Below are 21,631 nucleotides of genomic sequence, written 5' to 3'. Positions count from 1 at the left end.
CGTACAGGTCGCGTTAATAGACTTTAACGCCATGCTACAGGCAGAAAAAACCTTCTTAGCCATGGCATCATACTTTTTGTCATCCCTATCCTGCGGAGCAGTGGGGTATGCAGATGTGCTGCCTGATGAGGTTGCAGCCTGTACAACCAAGCTCTCAGGAGTAGGGTGTTTTGACAAATATTCAGGGTCAGAACTAGCCACCCTGTATTTTGTTGACAGTTTTTTATTTACTGCCGGGATAATTTCTGGCGTTTCCCAGTTTGTCAAAATCCTTCTCTGTAGAGCAGAGTGAAATGGAACCACAGGATCCTCCTGTGGGCCCTTGTCCAGTATGTCAGTGAGGTCATCCTGCTGAAAGGCAGGAGAAGGTGCAGACCAACCCATAAATTCTATGATTCTAGACATCAGAGCTCTATATGGAGTCTCCGCATGTTCTCCTGGGTCTGGTTTGATAAATTCTGCTTCAGGAGAAGTGTCCAAGCCACTAGCTTCCTGAAGTGCATCCTGAAGATTTTTTAATCTTCCTTCCTCAGAGGCGAAAGTCTCTGGCTCTGGTGATGTGGTCCTCTGTAAATCAATATCTTGGTCTGAATCCTCCCTTTCCTCAAAAATCGAGGTTAAAGGGGGATACATTGGTTTTTGGAATGGTATAAACCCCATTTCCAATGCAGAAGGAGCCATCATCACAGGCCTTGAAAACGTCGATGTCGTCGACACCGACGTGAAAGTACTCGAAGGCGCCGTGAAAAGCGTCGAGAAATGTGTACTAGGCCTCGAAGAACTCGAAAGGATCGGAGTCCTGCTCGAGAACGACGTCGACGTTCTCGGCGTCGAGTCGGAGGTCTTTTGTCTAACCGTTGGCTGTGGAGTAGCCGTGGTTCTTTCCTTCACCGGCGTCGATATCGGCGTCGACGTCGGCGTCGACTCGATCGACTGATGCGCCGATGAATCCTTCGACAACGGCGTCGATGGCGCCGACCTCTGTTTCGAAGGAGTTTTCGACGATGGCGTCGATGATGCTTTATCTCCCGATGGCTCGAGGCGCTTTCGGGTTGACTTTTCCGCCGGGTACTGCGACTCGCGGCGTTTAGATTTTTTGGGTTTTTTACCCGGGGTATCACCCTCAGCTGTCTTCGAGGGGGACGAGGCCGCTTTCTCGAAGACGCTTAGCATCTTTTTCCTGAATTCCTCCCACTCAGCTTGCGAGCTGCGTTTTGTGGGGCAATGAACTCTCTCAGGAGAACTCGACGAAGATGACGAAGGGGATCTCCTACGTCTCTTCTTCGAGTGTCTCGATGTCGACGAGTGGTGGGAGCCACTTCGTGATCTAGATCGAGAGTGTTTTTTATGGTGAGGAGACGAACGTCTCGACTCTACCGAAGAAGCTTTCGAGGAAGTTAAAGTTGACCTACCTCTCTCGAGCTTCCCCCTACGCTCCTTCAAGGCTTTCGCCGTCATGGAAAGGCATTCCTCACACTCCGAACTCTGGTGCGTGATTCCCAGACACCACAAACAGACCCTGTGAGGGTCCGTCAACGACATTTTCTTCCCGCAGTCTCGGCACTTTTTGAAACCGGACCGAGGGGTCGTCGGGTCGGAGGAGGATGCCATCGATATCGAGGTAAATAGTAGTTATTATATACGTTATCTTGACGAGAACTGAGCAACGGTGTTCCGAGGCACAACGAAGCGCGGAAAAACGGAACTGAGCAACGGACGCTGCGCGCGGCCTTTATAGGCAGGATGACGTCGACGTCGGCACGGAGGCCGTCGAGGGTCATCGACTCGGCGATCATCGACGCGCAGCGCCCTCTGGCGAAAAAATTTTCCGAGGCCAGCAAAGCTGAAGGATTTCTATCTAAGATAAGGAATACGTCGGAGGACACAATCCCTTCGAAATGGGGATTTGTAGACAGAATGGTGCACAATCTCTATGTTTAGGCACAGAAATAGCATGAATTAACCTTACAGTGTGTTTGAATAATAGTACAAATAATATGGTGGTATTCAACTTACTTTCTGAAATGAGCAGGTTTCTTCTTAGTTGTTCTTTGTACTTCAAATGCGGCTGCTTCTTTTCAGGAGAATGGTCTTCACTGCAATTGTAAAGGAAATAAATTAGTAATTTTGTTTGTATATAGCACTGTTTTTAATTTAGACATTGGTTTATTTAATTGACATTGACCCTCAGCGCCTTCCTCAAAATCATGAAAACTATCTTATTCACATAAGATGCGTTGCACCAGTTGAATACATATCATATGTTCTTAATGCATGAACTGTATTGTGATGACTAACTGTACCAACCAAAATATCATTTCTATGCCTTGTGGAATTCATAATGTACCACTGAATACCACTATTTCTGTAACCAAGCTCTTGTAAGTAACAGCGCCTCAATGCCATGGGCTGCTTGCGCACTATATAAATATAAGTAAATACATTTTTGTTGTTTGATATTTGAACATACTGTGTGCATGCAATTTTGTTTGAGTATGTTAGCTCTTCATATGTTAGTTCAACATGCTTTGAAAATGTGTGTGTAAAAATAAATTAAATAGCAGATAGGTTTGGAAGTGACAGTTGATTTTAGGAGATGGAAAAAATGACAGTAAAATCATTTTATAGATTATACAAGCTAAAAGTCAGTTAATCTGTTTATATGGATCTATAAGAATTGTACATGTACTATACAGAAAATATGCATACCAGTAGTTTGTGTTCATGCATATGTATATGCATGCAGCTGCAAGTAGAAATCTTGGAGACATGTACAGTATTTCTGGTAGAAGGTGCTTTCCAATGATATGACACTTGTACTCAGAGAGATTAACAGTACATTTGAAGTGCTGATCTATGATGATGCAGTTAGATGTAGAGGTCTTGGATGTGATTGGTGGATGGTCATGTGACTTCTTAGCTATATCCAATGAGGGAATGGCACAAAAAGTGAAATGGAAATGGTAGAAGGACTGTCCATGTTATGATATGTCCGCGGACATGGCGGTAGTCCGCGGACATCGGGTGTTACATACAGGGATTTTGGGGTGGGGAGGCATGCAAATGAGAATGAGCAGAGCAAAGGATTGGTCAGTAAAGTTTAGTGGGTGTGTTGTGCCAGGAGAGAGTTTCTCAGATACTCTTTTTGCTGAGAGAAGAACAGATAGCTATGGCTGTGTGTTTCAGAAAACAGATCGTTTGGATTTTGGGAGACTTGTGGATACATTGGTTGAAGGTGCATACAGAAAGCTGTGGAGTAGCTGTAGATCTTGGATTGCCACATGTGGATGTGCACTGGCATGGAGTACGTGGAATGAAGTAGTTGGACTTGCTACCTCTCTGTGCTACTTTGGAGACAGAGCAACATCCAGACATAATTGTAATTCATTGTGGAGGGAACAGTTTAGGACATGTGTCTGGAATTTCTTTGCAATTTGCATTGAAAGAAGGACTCAGGAAGGTCATGGACATGTTTCCAAATTCTCAAGTAATTTTTTCACGGATTGCGCAGAGACAAATGTGGCTTCGTTCTTATTCATTTGGTCCACAAATGGAGAAAGCAAGGCGCAATGTCAATAAGGCTGTTTGTGCCTTTCTAAGAGATTTTGGCATGTCCTCTTTTCACAATGAGAATATGTTTCGTAGTACATACATTTTTCGCAGAGATGGAGTCCATCTTACTTATGCTGGCAATCAGATTTTTCTGAGAAATGTACAAAATGCATTGCGACCTTTTTTGGAATTACAGCATCCATTTTGTAGTAGGTGTTGAGCATTTCAAATTTTTCAAACACAAACAAACACCACCAAAAGTCTCTTTTCAGAGCCACCACTTCCTCCCAGATAAAACTGCAATGGTTATGATAGGGCAGCACTCCAAAATTGAAGATGTTCGCGGACTGTCCGCGGACTTCTAAAAAATACACAGGGCCCTGCTTCATTTATTTTCACTTCTATTTTTTAACTGTGAAAGGCGGCTCTGAAAAGAGCCTTTTTTTTTATTTTTGTTGTTTTATATATATATATATATTTTTTTATACACGACACACTAGGAGAGGAGGGGAAAGGAGGGTAAGGGGGGGGACACCAACCACAGGGATAAGAAAGGGCGAGTGGAGAGAGGAAGATGTAGAGTGGGTTTTACTTGGGTAGTGAGCAGATCTTCTCATTCTCTGAGACGATAGCCTCAAAAGCACTATGAAGTCTCTCCCCCCTGCACAGCACTGCAGTGCAGTACATACACACAACTGTGACCCTCGAAAGGTAAGGGTCATCAGTATTGCGTATGGCCTGTGAGGCAGCTTGAGGAATACGCTGTCCCACGGGAGTGTTCCTTGTGGTGACAGGATCGGAAACGGAGGATGAAGTAGAGGAAGTCAACCTGCTACGCTCCTCGCAAGGTATAACCTTGCGAATGGCCCCAGTGTGGAATGACCTTAGGTGTCGCTTCATGGTAGCTGTCCCAAAGCTGTATGAACCAGGCCTCCCGCGACTGAGTACCATTTTGCACTCGTTGCAGGTGACTTGGTTCGCACACGCCTTAGGACCATTACCACGAATGGTAAATAACCGCCACACCCAGGGCTCACGCTGAGTGCTGCTAGTAGGGACTTCCACTACCTCATTCTCGTCATCCTCTTCATCCTCCTGTGCATCCTCACTCCTGTTCCCCTCTTCAGGCCCTTGGGGAGATGGTGGTGGTGGAGGGGCTGGGGGTGGTGCTGAAGCAGATGCAGCAACAGTTGGCATGAGTGGAGCCATAGAAGCCATCAGGTTCGAGATGAAAATCTGCAAAGTTGCCAGCAAAATTTGCGGTGTTCTGTAGGATAGCCAGAAACACAATGAGAATGAGCTCTAGGGCGTTGTCTTTTATAGGGGTGCTTGTGCACGGTTCGCGGACATGCGTGCTATCCGCGGACAGATCGAACAGAAAAAAGGGTTCAAAAAGTCACAAAAAGTATGTAGAAACTCAGGATTACTATGTGGGACTTGTGCTATGGTGAGTTTTTATTGAAAAATATTGTAGATTGCTTGAAAATGTAGTTTTAAATTGTTCGGGGACACAAACAGTGTTCGCAATCACAACACACGCTCAGGGTGGTCGCGGTCAAATGATAGGTTCACGAACATGTTCGCGAAGGGAGCGGGTGTCCGCAGGACCCCAAATGCACTGAAACTGTTTTGTGCATGCGCATTGGCGTTCTACGGACACTGTTCGGGTCTTGAAGTGATTAAAAGTGCGTCACAAGTGAAACAAACAGTTACGGACAGGCGTTTGTTCTTAGAACAGTTTCCACTTGCCTGCGAACAATACGAACAGGCATAGCGTCCTCAGGACACCCCCATTTTGTTTATTTACGAACATCCCAGGACACTTGATGTGTTCTTAGAACAGTTTCAACCTGTCTATGAACAGTACGGATAGGTATAGCGTCCTCAGGACACCCCATTTTGTTTATTTACGAACATTTCAGGACACCGCATGTGTTCTTAGAACAGTTTCAACTTGCATGTAAACATTACCAACAGATATAGTGTCCTTAGGACGCTCCCATTTTCATTTCTTTACGGACATTCCAGACACCCACGCTGTCAGCGGACACCTGAACTGCTTTTTAAAAAAAGACAAGAAATGAATTAGGACACAATATAATAATTTTACTTTATTTTACATGGATATTAAATTTATGGCAGAGAAGGTGAGGCAGAAACAGAAACAAAAACAGGAGAATTGAGGGTTTCAATAGGATTTATATGAGGAATGGAAGTCTCATCAAAACGTTTTGGTTCACGGAGAGGGTTTGGGGATAATTGAGTGGGATATGGTAAGGAGGACAGGTACATGTGGGAGAATGGTATGTAGTTGTTTGTTTCAAGTGTTCCTCCACAAAGTTTTTTAAATTGTTAAAATTTGCCATGAGTAGGTCCATTTTTTCTTCTATGTGCTGAAGAGTCTTATCCAATACTGCTTTTTCTTTAGTATTTTCAATTTTTGTATGGTCTGTACAAAAAAAAATATATGTTAAATGTATACAAAATAATATTTATTAATTGGTTTATATAGTAAAGTGTCTACCATTAGGTTCACTATCTTCTGACATTTCCTCACGTGGGAAATGCTCCTCTAGCCACTACAGAGTACTAGACATTTCTGTGAGAAAAAAACATAATATCACTTTTTTTGTATCTAATACAGAAAGTTTACAAATATATTAGTAAAATGCAGTACACTTACTAGCTTCTGGTAAAGTGTGTTCTGAGTGGTCTGTAGATCTGCTGTTGCTCTTAGTTGTGGAGTTTCTGTGAGGTAATCATGTTCGAGGACTATCTTTCTTCTTTTGGTATATTCCATTTTAGAACATATTGTATTTAAATGAATGGTTAGTGTGTTATATATATGGGTTACAATTCTTATTTATTACTACATATAATGTGTATGTGTGCTGGTTTGTGAATTTGTAAAATGTTCATATGTTATGATATAACAATTAAACATACCCCCCAGACTTTTTGGGTAGTGGTGCTGTTGTCCCATTTGGACATTAAAAGAGTTCGCGGACATCAAATTCAGTAGAGGGGGTTCAGTATGTTCTATGTTACTTGTACATAAAGTCAGAGTTATTACTGTTAAGTTGCGCTACTAAAAACCTATGAAATTCAGTAAAAAAACTTTGTTAAAGGGACGTAATGGTTAAGTTGCGCTACTAAAAACCTATGAAATTCAATGAAAAAACTTTGTTAAAGGGAAGTTATGATTCCAAGTAAAACCGAAAACCCCCCTGAAATTCACCAGTTATGGAAAGCTAAGCAACCATAACTCGCGCCACCACCGTGCACTGCTAAGACTAACACCCACGACATCAAAGATGACATCACAAATGTCATTGATGACATCACTGATGACATCACATATGAATTTACTTTTCATGAAATGTCTGTATAAGGCATTCTTATTATAATGTTGAGAAAAAAGTGTCAAGGATCATTGGAATAAATATCATGAGCTAATTAGTGCATTAAGCAATGCATTGATATAAATAGCATTCTATTATGAAGTTCTATCGAGTATACTAAGCTACTCATGCAGAAACCTAGGCATTGTGTGCAGCATACATGATGAAGGTATAATATTCATAATGTTGATATGTTGAATAATGAAATGATAACTGTTTTCTTATTAGAGTTTTGTGTAATGTGAAATATGTAATAAGTAGCTAATAAAACCCACGTATTAAATAATTGCATTATTACAGACAAAACACAAAGACGCAATAACGCATACGAATATGTGTGTATACAGGGAAAGTGAAGTAAGCAAAAAAGCAGAAGTAGTAGCAGAAACAATTCATAACCTAACTGATTATCTTTATGCTAATAAATGATTGCTCTGTTGCAAAACTGCTATTTAGCCTATGTATATGTATCACATGATGTGACTGGACCCTAAGGAAAGTACAATGTCTACAAATATGAACATATACAGGGAAAGTATAGTATAGTAATAAAAAACAACAGAACTATCAGAAAGTGCTGATAACTCTACTGATTATTTTCATGCACAGAAGGGATTGCTGTCTTTCAAGCTTGTGTCTTCCACTATGTATATGTTTCATATGATATGACTGGACCCTAAGAGAATTACTGTAAGAACATACTTGAAGGATAAGTCTACAAATATAGTACATTTAGAATTTTTAGTTCCTGTTACTGAAGAAAACCATGTGGCCTAGATTTGTTGGTAAAGGAAAAAAGAGGGAGACAGACATGTGATGTCATCAGTGATGTCATCAATGACATTTGTGATGTCATTTTTGATGTTGTGGGTGTTAGTCTTAGCAGTGCACGGTGGTGGCGCGAGTTATGGTTGCTCCGTTTACCATAACTGGCGAATTTCAGGGGTTTTTCGGTTTTACTTGGAACCATAACGTCCCTTTAACAGAGTTTTTTCATTGAATTTCATATGTTTTTAGTAGCGCAACTTAACCATAACTTCCCTTTAACAAAGTTTTTTTACTGAATATATATATATATATATATATATTTATATATATATATCTCTTTATATTTTTGTGTGCATATCTTACTACGTGTACTTTTCAAGCCATCCTTTTTTTTTATAAAGCAGAGCATTGTTGAAAGCCAAAGGGGGGCGAGGAGGGGAGAGGATGAGTGCAAGTGAGTCGTAAATATTTGCCCACGATGTGGCAAGAATTCTTGCAATCCTGGAGACTGGATCAGTTATTTTTCCGTTATTGTGGCCATGTGCTGCTTTTCAGGGCACAAGGGAAGGGTACATGTGGGTGGACAGTGTCTGGTACTGTGTGTGTTTATTTTATGTTTTAGAATGGTCAATGCTCTTTTGTCTTGTGCATTTTCTTGTAAGGGGAAAGGTCAATTGAAGCAAATTAATATATACATTTCCTTTGACCGGAGTTCAACTGCCACCTCTGCCACCTCTGAACTCAGCCTCCTCTTTACTCCCCCACCCTCCTTCAAATTCTGCCACCACCCTGCCCTTGTGGGATCCCCTTCAAATTTGTTCCATTTCCACCACTGCCTCTATAGACACTCTGGTGAAAAAGACAGTGGGAACAGGTCATATCCGCCAGTGCCCTAGAAGACCTGCGAGGGCTCTGCCTCCCGAAATGTCTCTGCTCCCCGATGCCATCTGTGAACAGGAAGCCATAGACCTCTTTGGGCCCCTCCCTGACATCAAGTACTTATGGACAAATGCTCCTGATTCCTGCTAGTGCACATGTCTCCTTCTATGGCTGTATCTGCCATCATTCCCCTCCTGTAGGATGCCTTTCCGGTTTGGGGCATTCCTTTGGTGCTGAAATCCATCAATCAACATCCTTTTACTGCAATACTGTATAGTGCTACGAGATTACCATAACTCCCTGCACGTTACCACAAACAGATGTCCAGCAGAATTCATGTTGGGATGAAAAATGTGCATTGGTTTCCCTAAAAGCCCAAATCACCATATCTTGATGCAGGCACAGCTGCCCACAGAATAAGGCCAAGTAAGATCACATGAGATCCTTTGCTGACCATGGGTGTCAGGCAACAAACACTCCTCTAATCATACAACAGCAGCATGTAAAGAAAACAGACACCCAATTTGACACGTCACCACTGAAAATAACCACTAATGGAATGATGTGGAAGCAGAAGATAATGGACGATCAATCACAAGTCCCACTTTGGAATATAGAGGAGCGACCCAGGATCTCGGCACCCACAAGTAGGACAGTGGTCCTCATCATGACCTTCAGACGTTTCAGGGAATGAGGAACTGATCGATTTGTAAGAGTCAATGGGACATAGCTCTCAAACGGAACCGTCCCATCAAGAACTGAGCTTAGACACCCCGACATCTGATGCAGATGGGCAACCTCTCAATGAGAGAACGAAGCACTTGATATGCCGGGCCATAAAACTGGTTTAAGAAATGTAACTTTCATAGCACCATAAACAAAGGAAGACATTTGTTAACAAAAAGGGGCAGTGTAGTGTTATTGCATGGGTAAAACTGCCCACATCACAGGACACATGACGATGACTCACTCATAGGCGATAGGACAAATGTAGGAAACAGGAATGGGCTGGGCTAGGAGAGGACATTCATGTTCTTGTACTGGGTAACTCGAGAGGCTAACACGTAGGTGGGCAACATTATGGGAAAGGCTCCTCTTTTTTTCCCCTGGTATTAACGATTACATAAAGCTTTCTAATAGGCATGGGCTTATTTGCCCTGCACACTTTCTTCGAATGGGAAAGACCAAGTGAATACAATTTGTAGGTTATACTTTAACATCAACATCTGTTTACTGCTTATGACATTACATGCCCTTACATATGTTAATGAGTCCCTACATTTTTTTTAGGACTTGTGCCCTGGCCCATCTACGCCTTTCTAACCTCTTCAGCGCAATTTGCCTTCCTACGGTTAGCGACAGGCCCCGCTCTGTGGCATCACAGCGCTAGTACGAGGAAGCACCGTGACATGGGAAACGTGCGCTCTGTACTGTTCTAATTGCTGTCTAAAGGTCGAGATATGAAGGGTATGCCATGAGCTTACCCAACTGGAAATATAAGACAAAGTGGCACTTTCTTCGGCGCTCTATTCATTTGCTGAATATGGAAGCAAGAGTACCTTTCATATTTCTTTTATTAACATGCGAGTGCCACCAAACATCTTGAATTTAATGCACACCACTGCATTACTCATAGTAACGTCTGAATACAAGATTTGATTTTGGAGTGGGGCAGGCCCTGTTTTATTTAGCAATCAGAATATTTTTCAATACAGGTACACATTTGAGATACAGGTCTGTACGAGGCATGCAATTCTTTTTTTTATAGGTAAAATGGGCTTTTTGCTATTGAGTTCTAAAAACACATCAGTCAACATGTAGAAAGGAGTGCCCTTTGAATAGTATCACTGGTAGGCCAAGGACCTAGTCCAGACAGCGGCCTGTGATGTCAGGAGGAAGCCTGCATGTTGTGTTGTAAGCTATTTCAACTTTTTTTTCAAGTAAAAAGAAAATTAGAAGTAAGATGTAGTGGCAATCCCCTTCCCAGCCATGCATGCTCCTTCTACAGATGAATTACAAATTATGGTAGACTTGAAATGTTCGATATACGAAGTTTGGCAGAATTCATTCTGCTGTGCAGAATGTGTTTCATCCCCCCTGTGTGTCTTCCTCGGGCAAATGCTTTATTTCGAAATTGTTTGTCTAATGTGTATGGTGTTTGAATTATCGGGCTTCTGGAACTGGAAATTTTGGGAACAATTTACATTGAGTGTTGAATCTTCGTTTGCACATGTTCCTTTCCTTATGGCCATTGGCTTTTAATTTTGTATCCAATTAGTGTCTTTGGCAAAATGGTGCTCTAATAGAGGAGGCTTTGTGATGTATGTTCTAGGATATGTTTATCTGTGAACTTCATTTGCCCAAGACCCTTAATGGTCTGTTTTAACATCTGGGCTGGGTACTGTGATAACTGATGTTGCCCATTCACCTAGTTTGAGTTGTTTGTATTTGAACATGTTTTCTATGGGTATATGTACTACTTGCACAGTTTTTCTGTCAGCTGTCTGTGGTATACATAACAGGACTGAGACAGGGAAGCTGGCTTCTTGGAGTCCTTTTATGTGATCAACCTGCACTTATCCCTTCAAATTTCTGTCACGCTTGAAGGACATTTTTCCCTTCTTGAGGTAGGGCCCAAAAGTGTGAAGTAGCAGTTAAAAACAAAAACCACGAGGCAAGAAATACAGAGAGTGCTACTACCTTGTACCCCTTAACATTTCCCCAGTGTACCATCCCTGCCACACCTTAGGCCTCTTCCTTTCCTATGATCCCCATTCATCTGGAAACTGTTCATAGGTTTCTTTTTCTGGGTTATTTTTTTTAATTATTCAGTTGTGTTTTTTCTAATGTATGTTCACACATTTTCTTTGAAATCGCGTGCAGGCATGCCATTGTCACAAATGTCTAAATTCATTGGCTGTGGGCTTTTTTGCGAGATTTAGCTCACATTATCCTGCCCTCCTGCATCCAAACACCTTCAGGGAAAGACCAACGGCCACCCTTGAACTCCTTCTCAGATTCTAAAGATAAACTGTTGGAAAGTGAGGTGTCCAATACATGGCTTTGCGCTGGCCCCTCCGCTGAAAGCTTGCCAGTCCTGGTGAGGCTAATTTTCATGGGAAAGCTATGATTAGTGTGCATGAGGATAATAATGGCATCCTACTGCTGGTCCCAACACTGCTTCTTTGCAGACGTTCCACCAAGTTCCTCCTCTGGCCATTCAGGGAGACTCAAGACTCTTCTCTGCTCATGGGTATTGATGGGTCACAACACCGTCCTTGTGACATTTGAGTAAACGCTATATATACTACTCTTCCCATAAACCCTTCAAGATCACAGTGCCAATAAAAATGGTTTTATTTATATATTTTGGGAATGCACTGTACTATTGTGGGCCTAGATGAGGATCTCTGAGTCCGTGCCCCATGGTCCCCCAACTAGGATTATTATGGCTCAGTGATCATTGTGTTCTCCAAATGGATTCTGCTCTGTGTGCACAGTGCACTTTCAGCTCTGTGTGCACAGGGCGCTCATCAAGGCGAGTCCCCAGAAGGATGATGTTGGCAGCGGGGGATCCAGAAGGATGGTGATAGAGGCTCCCTCCATGAGACAGGCGGCTCTACAAGATGGCACAGGCTGGGACTAACTGCAGTCCCAGCCATCCTTAAGAAGCCCTTTGGCCTTGGCTCCTGCTGCGACATACGTAAGGGGACGGAGCCAGGAGAGCACTCATAGCGCCAATGTGCTGTGTGCAGCAACACACCCCCATTCCATACTGTAGCTCGGCGAGGGCTTTCATTTGTTGTGTACGGGTTATTTGCTGGGGCTGAGGCAGAGGCAAGGTAGATCCCGAGATCCGGCTAGACATCTGATGCCGTATCTCGGATCCAGCGAGAGCTGGCCCATTGGCCAGCACTGTTTAGAGGGAAATCACATATTGTCTGTAATGTGCCGTTTGGTTGCCACAATGCCTCGTTGACCAAAAATCTGTTGTTGTCGTGGTTCACACCATCACCAGTTTAAGTCTGAGGCACAAACACTAGGAGCAAAGTTTGAAGGCTAAAAACACTTGTGAATTGTGAATGGAGATACAGCAGCCCAGAAGGTAGGTATGAAACTCCTTTATTTCACAAGAAGAGTAACACATTCCGTGCACTGCTTCAGCGAGGTCATCACACATTTCTGAGCCCACATACATAGCCTCTCCAGTTCCCCACTTCCAGATAATGAATTTCCTCTTCTGTTCTTACCCTTTGTCCTACATCCTATGAGTCACGGCCACGTGGTGTGGGCAACAACACTACAGCACCCAATGAGTACAAATTATTGGGCATGTTTCAGCTGACAGGGTGTGCCGAGTTTTGAGCACGCTCCCCGTTATATTCCCTTCTAGCACTGCAGTAGTCCGCAGAGATGATAGCACACCTAGTGCTTTACGGTTGCGTCAATGGATCTTCAGCAATTCACAATTCAAGTAAGACTGCTTCAGAGCGCTATCCAAATCCCTACCCAGTCCTGTCAAATTCAAAGGGCTGGGTTAGAAACAGCTCACCATCAGGGCCGGTGTGTGGGATACCACTGGGGCTGCACAAGGCCTCGTGCTCCTGGAGGCCTTGCTTGACCCGCCCACTGATTAGGAGGGCTCTTTATCCTGGACCTGAATCACCCAGCACCTGGCTTTATGCGCTAGACCCTCCCAACACATTTTTAACACACATTGGGCAAACAAATGGGTAACTCGTCATCTGTGGTCAATGGCAGCAGCCTCCATAATGTAGCTTTATTATTAGGGTGATCAGACTGGTTGGGGGCTTTTGCATCTGAGAACCCTCACACAGCTTTAGCGACGGAAAGGAGTATTCTCTCATGACAATCAGCTCCTTCCCCCTTTTTTAAATACACATGATGTTCGTTTGCTCTTTAGCAACTTCGATTTTCTTTTCCTTTTGCACAACCATACTCTTTTTGCTTAACATATTTCTATGAGGATTTATAGATTTTGCAGGTTGTTTTATTCTATATATATATATTTTTTTTTTACTAACCAGAACTGCAAAGATTGCACACTGGCCTCACATTCTAGCTCTACCACATAACTAAAGTGTGTGACCTTGGCCAAATAATGTTCTCTTACTGTGCTTTATCCTCTAGCATTGTGACTTCACAAAAGTGATTCAGTTTACGGGGCATGCCTTTAAAATAAAATACTCAAGCGTAGTTGAACATTGTTATTGATATGAATGGACACTTTATGGTATGTTGACTCAGTGATGATAAACTCTTTTAATGGAAAGTCCCCCGATGCACTAGAGTAGGACTGGCTAATTTCACTCCACCCTGTGACGCATCTTCCGCAGTGCCTCTTCTGGAGAGGTCAATACATATGCAAATTAAAGAGGCCCACACGTCTTTTGCTGCATGCGGCCTCGCATTTCCTAGAACCGGCCCAGCTCACCATAAGACCTTTCTCGTCAGACATAAGCAGCCAATTTAGATTGTGGACATCGTGTTTGCAGCATTCCCATGGGAGCTGCCTATGGCAGGCCGGAAGCAGTTTTGCAAGACTCCACCGGGCTTCACTGCTGTGTCGACACAAGAGTGCCAATGTTTACAGTGTCTATGCATTGGTGTGCTTCGCCCAGACATGGTGGACGCTTGGTTTATTTATTTAGCCCGGTGTTCTCGGCGCGTTTTCCCTTTCATATGGTTTGAAAAGTGAGACGCTGACAGTGTATGACTCTTTCCTTGTAGAACTAGCAGCAGCTTGGGCATTGTTCCAAATTAAAAGGGAAGCTACCAAGAAAGACAATTTGAGATGCTATTGGCCTGAGTGAAACGGCTGCGTGGGGAATTGGGAGGATCACTGACAAACGGAACCCGGGCAAGAATGCAAGACACTACCTGGGTGAAGGGAGGGAGCGGGGTCGGGTGATGATAGAAATACGTCCGCATCATCTTCACCGTCAATTGTGCGCACTTTTGCTTACCAAAGTTCTCATATAACACCTTTAGTTTGGTGGGTTCCTTATATATCAGTGACTTGTTTCTTGCTTTTTGGTCTGTTTTGTGTCGCGCTTCTGAGAGAAATCAGAGAGAAAAACATAAACTCTGCTATTAACAATTCGGTTGCCTCTCTAAAAATTACTGTGCCACACAGTTTGATTCAAATCATTCCGATTTTTTATAATTTTAAAATATATATATATTAAATATAGTGATTCCACTTCTGTGGATAAGCCCATTATGATTACACGTGTTTCTGCATCTCCTGCCTGTCTCAAATCAGGACATTCCTTTTGTAACACACATGTGTTAGTTTCTTGAAACAACATCTTTGTACATTTAAATCATGACAGAGATGATGGAGTGGTGAAAGGGAGGATATTTAGGGTTAGATAAAAAATACATAAAATAAAAACACAGTTTGTCAGTTAGACGTTCATATATGGTAGAGCATCAAGAGCGGTAATGTAACCCCATAACAACAGTCCCCCAAGCTTAATCCTATATAAACATCTCTGTCATGATTTAAATGTACAAAGATGTTGTTTCAAGAAACTAAAACATTTTTGTTACAGTTCAAATGAAATCAGGAAATCCTGGTGTGCTACCAAGTTCGAGCACATTTCTTGAGGATTCAAATTTGATAACAAAAGTTGTGTTACATCCACAATGTACCAAAATAAATAATATGTTCCAAACAGGTTTTACGTTTCTCTCCTTCAAGTAACCAACAACTGTCTTTATCAGGATGGTTTACCACAATTTTAATTTCAACAGAATAAGTATATTCCAACTCTTCCTGGAGTAAGAGCAGGTCTAAACGCCAACAATTGTCTTGGTCAGGATCATTTGCCACCACTTGGATTTCAAAAGAAACATTGTGTTCCAACTCCTCCTGGAGTAAGAAAGGGTTTAGGCAAACAACAATAATTGCCCTGGTCAGGATTACCCTCCACACCATTGATTTCAAAAGGAACTCCTCCGGGAGTAAGAACAGATTTAAACAACAATTGTCTTTGTCAAGATGATCTGCCACAACTTTAGATTTAAAAGAAACAGTATTTAGTCCACAGCAAGTTAAATATGTTGTCTTGAACAAAGCCACAGTTCATCACTCCATCTACTATTACCTAGTTGACTCCAGTACCAGGTCTTTTACTTCCACAACCTTGTTATTCAGGTATACTCGCCTGCCCGCTCACTTCAGTGGTAACTTCCACGTTAGAACAACAACTTCACAAAGTTTTTGTGGCATTAATCGTTTAAAGAATTTTCGGGGAATCAAGAAATCACATTAGTGCTCTTTAGGACTCCTTGGCAACTATGCTCCTCTCCCTCTGGATAATCCTCTCCAGAAGGGCAGCCTGTGTGCCACCTTTCTTTGCCCTCTACATCAACAACCGAATGGTTTTGGCAATGTTTGTTTATGTAAACTGGTGATCTGTACTCCACAACAAAAGAGTACAAAGTCTTATAGTTCTTGGATTCTACAATGTTCCCCCTTTCACCCTAAACAACGTTTATTGTATTGATATTGTTGAGGTTTTAAACACACATGGCTTGGGTATTGCTGGTGGACCTTTGGTTCTATCAAAGCTTCCCCAAGTGTTTTTGGGCCTTCCACCAACTCACAGGCTTGCTCGCATATTAATTTTGCTTCAACAAATGCACCCCTCGTTGTTTTGCCACAGTTCCGTATTCAGGATTGTAAATAGTACCTTTCACTCATACTCAAATTAATCTGCCTGCTCCGAACAAGCGGACAGCGTCAGAGCGCCGCAGAGACCATGAACTCACTGAGTAAGTCGCTGGCTCCTACTCCGCTTGGTGTTCGCAGGTCTTCAGGTGTTGTGGCTTTCCACAGTCAGTCGAACAGCCTCTTCTGGCCCTCCTCCGCTCACGTCATTGGAACCTGGAGCTTCTGCTGCTCCAGGGAGGCTCAGGTGCAACCCAGCTACCTGGAACCTCTAGTGAGGGCAAACTTCCCTCACTGCTGCGACCTTGGCACAAAGAATTGGCAATGGGCAAGCATTTGCTTCTCACGATTCCTGCTGCGTGACTTCTGCAACAAAGACAACTTAAGGCAAAGACCCTCTGAGCACCTGCCACCGCTTCTGGATTCTCCATTGTCCCAGTGCCTTTTCCAGCTTGTAGCTTCCTCTTCAGCTGCATACACAGCCCGCACTGCTTTCTCCTCTCCTGCTGCTCTGCTTCTAACGCCTAGACGTGAGGGGGCTTTTCAATCCTCCCGGTATCCCTCATGTGTAAGTCATCTTCACTAATTAGCTGACCGCTCCTAAAGCAGTGTTCCTCTGCATCCCTCTTCCTCGTCCCAGTACTGAGGGAATAATGGGACTTCAACTCCCTTTCAACAAAGTTAGTTTTTATAACATTTTCCACTTTGCTGATTTGGTCTCCACTCTCTACAATGCTTATTGACGAAGTATTACACAAATTGTTAGTCAATTCTGATTGGACAGAGGAATAAGGCTTTCTAGACTTTTGTTGATTATTATTTCCAAATTTCCTTCCATTTCCCACTTTTGGGTTAGGGCAGTTTTTACTTCTATGGGTTTGAGGATTAATTTTAATCCCTTTTATAGCAGGAGAGTTCTGACTGATTATATGCTGTAGTATTTGTGCTATGTTTTCCCTAGAGGAAGGCCAATACTATGTCTCACCCCATGGATTCCTCTCACCTCACTGGCCCTTTTCTCCTGCAGGTGATCCTCCTGCAGAACACCGCCCCCAAGGTCAGGACCAGGAAGTGTCTGCCTTTCCCTGGCCAGAGAGGAGACTTTAGGCAGGGTTTTAATGAGGGATCCGTAGGATTCATCACATATGATAAATATACCTTCAAAGCACTATAGGGGCAAACCTGGACACGAGGTGTGGGAGAAAGGCAAGAAGTTAGAAGTAGAGAAATAGGAGGCTGCTCCAATCTTAAAAGATTGGAGCAGCCTCCATCACTTGCTGGAGCCTTGTAGGACATAGAGGCTCCCTCAGAACACTATGGAGGAAGAACGATGTAAACAGTTTAGGAAGGGGAAGGGTGGGAGATCACAAAGAAAGGAGGAGTGTAAAGGTGGAGAAGCTATCTAGAAATTAGGCCAAATGATTAATGTCAGTCAGCAGAGGGCTTAGGGCATGTCTGGGCTTCACGTCAGTCTTAGTTCTGTAGAGTGCACTGCAAGAGATTAGCTGCTGGGAATGTGAAAGAAGCCACTAGCATGACCAAGCATACAAACGCGTGTACACGGAAAGCAACAAGTCTTACACGTAATCATGATTTATTAGGAACCAACATGGGCAGGCATGTAAGCGTAGGTGCATTAGCAAGTAATGGATCCTGGTTTAAAATCTTAATATGTGCAGTGGAGGCAAGTCGGGGGATGGAAAGCAGACAAATTTAAATAAAATGTATAAATAGTGCAGTGTTTTAAGCGCCTACTGCAGTCATCTGAGTGTATGCGGCAGGTGGCATGTTTGCGTCACTGCAGCGCAGACTCCTCTTCTGTTAATTTTGAAGGCTGTTAGGTGAGAACAATTCAATAAGGTAAAATTAACACCCTGTAGGTAGGCACCAAGAAGCAATGCGTTGTTTACTCATACATTTAATGTAATAGTGGTCTTTTATAGCGCCCTTCTACCATTGCTGGTGGCCTAGCTGTGCCCAATTGGCCATTATTCTTTTTCATGTTTGGCCCTGTCCGTTCCAAACGTCAGTAGTTTCTTGAGAGTAATGTCACACCTGTTCAATATGTTCCATAATTAACGCACATTTCATAAGTCCCATGATTTATGGATTCCTAGGGCATTAACCTGGTGTATAAGGCAACATAATCAAAACCCATCACGCAATTAGCCAACGCAATACAATAAAAACAAGCGAGCCCTATATTTGACACCCACCAATGCTTGCAGAAGGGTGTAACTGCTGAATAGTTTTCTATGCAAATAGACAAGATAAATGGGAAACACGATTGAAAAAGCCTTTCCTGCCAGCATAATCTGGAGGCCAAACGTTCCCACCTCTTACCTTTTTTTTTCCCGGTGGAACAGCTTACCAACTAAAGACATTCCCATTAAAAGAAAGTTATCGATTATGGCAGACTCGATGTGTACATTCTGTCACTCTGAGCAAGAATCAGCAAAACACCTCATTCTTAGCTGTGTCCAATTGGAAGATAGGATAAATTCTTTTATGGGGGCCTTGCAGGCTTCCTACTCAAGTTCACCTATTGACCAGGTTTGGAAACACTGCTTAAACATCCAAAATAACAGAGAGGCCGTAGTAATTTCCGGGTTTTTGAAGAGTCTTAAACTGGACTCCTAAATTGGATGATGTAATTGACATCATGTCTGGGTAATGTGGTTAATGAGTATATGAGGCTGATTTTTTTTCTCCTTTTTCTTTTTTATGATTCTAAGTACTCTGTGTATTTTGCCTAGTCTTTTTCAAATTGTATTCATGTTTTGTTTTTACTTTTAAAAGAATGTATATAGGGACTGTAATGGTTTTATTTTTGTAAATATTTTTTTTGTTTATGTTGTCCTATTATAAAAACATGTTTGCAAAGGTTTATACTAAGGATATACAAAGAAAAAAAAAAGATGGAGCAAAACAGCCGAACCATAACTAAAGGTGAGTAGGAAACCAAGCACAATCAGAGACAGGTACAACAAAGAGGAAACCAATACACCCAGAATAAGCAACCTTAACACAACTCAACCTAAGCAGTCTAATTCCCCTAAACCACTGGAATCTCAACTCTGCCCCAAGTCACAATCAGAAATCTATTCCTTGGTCAAAGCAAGGAGTGGGAAACAACTAATGAGCCCTAAAACCACCAAAGAGAAAGATAAGAAAAAACAATATAAATTCCCAAAATAGGGATGATAAAAGCTAGATCAACAGATAAAAAAGACTGCAATAGCCATTCTTTAGTAAATTAACAGAAGCATTTTACCATCGTCCTAGATCACAAGCTGCTATCACAAGCCTACATGATGCCGACAAAAGAGAAGAGACAATACCATCAAAATGACGCTCTTCATTTGAAAACCTAACCATCAAATGTCTCCCTGAACCAAAAGCGGGCCTTTGCAGTGTTTACAGGGGGTTTACGGGTATTGACAACTCCATATTCCTACACCAATGGATAAAACTAGTATGCAACCTCCAAACCAAGAATAAAAAGACCCGGACCTCAGGATATCTCAAACTGTAATGTAAGTGTGACATTAATAAGAGTGTACTCCCCTCCCTAAATAATGTAAAAAATACTTTGGTCTCTGTGACAAAGTGTGGCGCTGCTTTACTCTAAGGACTTCTGCGGAGTGACTAAATGAGCACAGGATGATGGGCCCAAAGGCACTCTGGTGAGGATCTCCCGATCACCTTTCCCTTAGCCCCTATCTGTTATGAGGGACAGTCACAAGGGCATCCTTACTTCAGACTCGTGCCCTTTAAGGGAAGATATTAGGACCCCTGGGCTGACCTAAGAATTTCCATCCAATCAGCCCCACCAGCCCAGCCCCCTCAGGGATAAGCAAGATCTCCCTGCTGGTGGAAATAAGATATGCAGACCCAATCCCTATATAAAACAGGGGCCTGGTGATCCCACTAGACCAGGGGTGCAGAACTGATTTCACAGGATAAACAAATGTACCACACATGCTGCATACAGTGGGTCGGACTGTCTACGGTGATGAGCGGGTGGTAAGGGCGTTGGTGCGCAAATATGATTAAAAAAAAGAAATCGGGTTTGAGGTAACTTTTATTGATTGGTGTATGTTTTAGCTGTAAGCTGTGTGATAGATTGCATTGTAATGGCATTAACACTGTGATTTATTTGTATTCTGGGGCTGAAATCATGTTTTAGATAGGAGTAAAACTATAGGTGTCAGGATGCACAGACAAAAAGGGATTTTTAGCCACACAACACTTCATCACTAAACTCTGGTGATTTGGGGGGTACAAATAATGTCTTAAAGGACAGTATTGCCCTCAGCCCGTATGTTGTGCGCCAATGCACCGGACACATCAACAGTCCCAGAGAGAACACACAGTTTACATAGCCAGGTTAACATTCAGTGTTGTAACTGAGGAACTCTAACAGCCCTTGTTACTGTTGCCAAGAATCTGGCGGTTAAGGAAAACCCTCTTCAAAGGCCCAGAGAAGTTCTCTCCAGGATTTGCGATTCCATGAGTGATCCAATGTTGCCAGTTCACTGTTTGTATCATTTATGGATTAGAAATGCTTCTGACAATCTCAACAAACCATTGCCTTCCAGCCGTCTTTACACTCATGGGAAATAAAAATGTACAATATTACCAAACATAGGAATGCCTTTCACACAAGTAGCAGGATTAAGACTTTTAAATGGTTTATCAACAACATTTACACATGCTAAGGAAACAGGGCAGTTGGGACCTTCCTAAGAAGTCATCTGCAGTAACAGGAGAGGGATAATGGATTTCAAGATGGAAAACCGGTCAGATAAAGTCTTGGTTCTATCCCTAAACACCAGAGCAGGATCAGGGGAGGATTTAGGGGGATACAACCTCAGCCACGCCATTCCACGACAGAGGTTCATTCTCTTAATGAGCCCCGCCCAAGGATAATGAGCACAGCCATAAAAGCCCACAAGATAAGTCTATTGAGGAGGGAGTTTGGAGACGGTGTTGGAAAGATGAATTTAGTGGCAGAGAGAAGGATGGGATGAGGAATACGATTGGAGGAAAGGGATATATTAAGAGAACAGTGGTGGTACAGTTGGTTAAGGTTGGGAAACACGAGGAGGGTGTTGGTAGGGCGGGGAGATTGGTGACAGCAAAGAGGAGGTTGGTGGAGAACATCATGAGGAGGCTGGGGATCATAAGGAGGCGACAGGAGTGAGTCAATAGAAGTGAGTATACACAAAGGAGGTGTTTGGAGAGAGAGGAGAAGGTGGGGGAACATACAGAGGAAGAACAACAATTGGATGAGGACACATCAGGCGGAGGTGAGAAAAATATATATAGA

The sequence above is a fragment of the Ambystoma mexicanum genome, chromosome 6p (genome assembly GCF_040938575.1).
Source record: "Ambystoma mexicanum isolate Mex_15411 chromosome 6p, UKY_AmexF1_1, whole genome shotgun sequence".
Classification (NCBI taxonomy): domain Eukaryota; kingdom Metazoa; phylum Chordata; class Amphibia; order Caudata; family Ambystomatidae; genus Ambystoma; species Ambystoma mexicanum.
Note: the sequence above shows the minus strand (reverse complement) of the source record.